Here is a 3,269-nt window from a genome sequence, read left to right as displayed (position 1 = left end):
TAGAGCGTGGGCAGTCATAGCTTTTCTTAGCTAAGCACTGACAGGGTCCAAACTGTGATTTAGGCAGATCACTTTGGCAACTCCACACATTGTGGACTGAAAGGAAGAAACAGCCAGAGGAAGAAACTGATCAGCAGCCACAGCCATTGTTGAATGACATGTGGAGACAATGACCTGAACTAGATCCAGTAGGAGTGAAAATAGGGAAGAAATGAAAAGAAACTGTGAAATCATTGACAGAACTCAGCAACCATTGCATCTGGAAGACTAAGGGGAAATTGGTGTGGGCTCCAAAGGTCGCGAGAATAATGATGCCCTTAAGGACACTAAGTGGCATTGGGAGGGGCAGGCAGCGCTGGGAAGATTAGAAGTTCACTTGTATAAATTTAGAGTCTGAAGTGACATCTAAATGACCGGTCTGTTAAGCAGGAGATTTGAGAGCGGGGACTTGGGAGACAAGGCACAGCTGCCGATTCAGATTTGGGTGCTGTCTTAGACATCCCACCGCCTTTTGAGATGAGTGATAAGAGAAAACAAGTGCACCACAGGCCTTTCCTTGGAGAATAAGAAGGAGGAAGATGCATGGACCAAGGAAAGAAAAGGAGGCAGAACTGTGTCAAAGGGAAAAACAAATGGTAGAGAGAGTGTTGCCTCTAAGGCCATGCTGAGCAGCGCAAGAGTGTCAGGTTTCCACGGCCTTTGGCAATTGTTTGCCCACCTAGCATCTGTTGGGCAGGACAGAACCAAGTCCAGAAGGGTTCTAATGGTCTCTAGTTTTCTCAGCTCTGGTCAGTCACAGACATCTAGGACCTGGAATCTAGGCCAATCCTTATTATTATTATTATTTTTTTTGTATTTTTCTGAAGTTGGAAACGGGGAGGCGGTCCGACAGACTCCCGCATGCGCCTGACCGGGATCCACCCGGCATGCCCACCAGGGGGCGATGCTCTGCCCATCTGGGGCATTGCTCTGCTGCAACCAGAGCCATTCCAGCGCCTGAGGCAGAGGCCACAGAGCCATCCTTAGCGCCTGGGCCAACTTTGCTCCAATGGATCCCTGGCTGTGGGAGGGGAAGAGAGGAAGGAGAGGGGGAGGGGTGGAGAAGCAGATGGACTCTTCTCCTGTGTGCCCAGGCCGGAAATCGAACCGGGGACTCCTGCACGCCAGGCCAACGTTCTACCACTGAGCCAACCGGCCAGGGCCCAATCCTAATTTTTTCAAGAAGCAGTCACTTTATCCTGACCAGGCAGTGGCGCAGTGGATAGAGTGTCAGACTAGGACTAGGAGAACCCAGGTTTAAGACCCTGAGGTCGCCAGCTTGAGCGCAGGCCCATCTGGTTTGAGCAAGGCTCACCAGCTGGAGCCCAAGGATGCTGGCTTGAGCAAGGGGTCACTCGCTCTGCTGTAGCCCACCCCCACAGGTCAAGGCACATATGAGAAAGCAATAAATGAACAACTAAGGTGCCACAATAAAGAATTGATGCTTCTTATCTCTTTCCCTTCCTGTCTGTCTGTCCCTGTCTGTCCCTCTCTCTCTTGGTAAAAAAAAAAAGAAGCAGTCACTTTACCAGTTCTCTCATTTCTCGTCTATCTTGAAATAACACTAATAATTATGTTTTCCTCTCAGTCCCACAGCACATTTCTCGCCCCTCCGTTGGCCATCAAATATGTCCCTCCAAAGAAGATTCTGGAGTCACATGCCTGGGTTTAAATCTGGGCTCTACCAGTTACCACCTGCGACCTTGCGCCAATTACTGAGCTTGCCATGTTGGATTCAGTTTGTATACTGGGGACCTTATAGAGTAATTAATGCAATTAGTAGTTATTGTGTTTGTTTATATTTAGCAAAACACCTGGCTTCACATGTTGCTCCTACTTTGTCTCCATATTTTCATTCTGTCCACACCATGATATTTCAGCAGAGGAGCAGGACTATTGACCATGTGTTCAAGAGACAAAGCGGTAAAGAACAGAGAGAAATGGCATGGTAGCTAGAAGAAGCAATGAAAGGCTATTCCAGGATAGGGAAGATCTGTTGTAATTGAAGGAAGGAGGAAGGAACTGATGTAGCCTTTTTTTTTAAGTGAGAGGAGAGAATCCCCGACTGGGATCCACCTGGCAAACCCCATTTGGGGCCAATGCTTAAACCAACTGAGCTATTTTTAGCACCTGAGGCTGATGCACTGGGACCAACCCAGCCATCCTCAGAGCCCAGGCCAACACTCAAATCAGCTGAGCTGCTGGTTGCAGGAAGAGAAGAGGGAGAGGAAGGGGAGAAGGTAGAAGAGAGAAGCAGATGGTCACTTCTCTTGTGTGCCCTGACTGGGAATCCAACCCAGGACTTCCACACGTCAGGCCAACACTCTATCCACTGAGCCAACCAACCAGGGCCTGATGTAGGTTTGAGAGCTGGAAAGGAAAGGAATCTTGTAGGAATGATAACTGGGAAGAGGGCAGGAAGGATTTAAATCCTAAGCCCCAAGGAAAAGAATTTGTCTCTCTTTTATTTAAAAAATATACTTTTTATTTCTTTGGAATCAAAATATCCTATTCTACTCTTTTCTTTCAATGAGGCGGTGAGCAGCCTCCCCAGCGGAAACAGAGATGCAGATCTTTGTGAAGCCCCTGAATGGCAAGACCATCACTCTTAAGGTAGAGCTCAGTGACACCACTGAGAATGTCAAAGCTAAGATCCCAGGCAAAGAGGGCATCCACTTTACCAGCTGAAGGATGGCCGCACTCTCTCAGGCTTCAGTATTCTGAAAGAGTCCATCCTGTACTTGGTGCTTCGTCTGCAGGGTGCCATCACTGAGCCCTCCCTCTGCCAGCTGTCCCACAAGTACAGGTGTGACAAGATGATCTGCTGCAAGTGTTACGTCCTCCTGCACCATTGTGCCGTCAACTGCCTAAGAAGCGTGGCTGCAGCAACAACCTGCGCACCAAGGAGAAGGTTAAATAAGGCTCCTCCACCACCATCTTGGTCTGCAGGGCGGCCTTCTGCCTGAACCCTGTGACCCTGGGGCCTAAATCAAGTTTCCCTTTCATTGGCTGGAGCCATAAAATAATAAATCTATTCCAGTGATTTTAACTAGATATGTCCCTCTGGCTCTCCAAAATCCATATGCTCCAAGCAGGGACCTAGGTCAGGTTCCAGGTTCTAAATCTGCTTGCTCTTCTTTACACCGAACCTCCCAAGGCTCCACACTTAACTGTCCTCCTTGGTTCAGCACAACACCTAGTGAGGGTACCCAGGTGCACAGCAGCTCAGG

At 48.8% G+C, this 3,269-nt stretch overlaps 1 pseudogene; it reads left to right on the top strand.

Moving 5' to 3' along the window:
* The first annotated feature begins 2,604 nt into the window (after positions 1–2,604).
* On the top strand, positions 2,605–2,959 carry LOC136318312 (ubiquitin-ribosomal protein eL40 fusion protein-like; annotated as a pseudogene).
* Positions 2,960–3,269: the final 310 nt, after the last annotated feature.

This window comes from Saccopteryx bilineata, unplaced genomic scaffold (genome assembly GCF_036850765.1).
Source record: "Saccopteryx bilineata isolate mSacBil1 unplaced genomic scaffold, mSacBil1_pri_phased_curated manual_scaffold_32, whole genome shotgun sequence".
NCBI lineage: Eukaryota > Metazoa > Chordata > Mammalia > Chiroptera > Emballonuridae > Saccopteryx > Saccopteryx bilineata.
The sequence above is the reverse complement of the archived record's forward strand: the minus strand, read 5'-3'. Positions and strand labels throughout refer to the sequence as shown.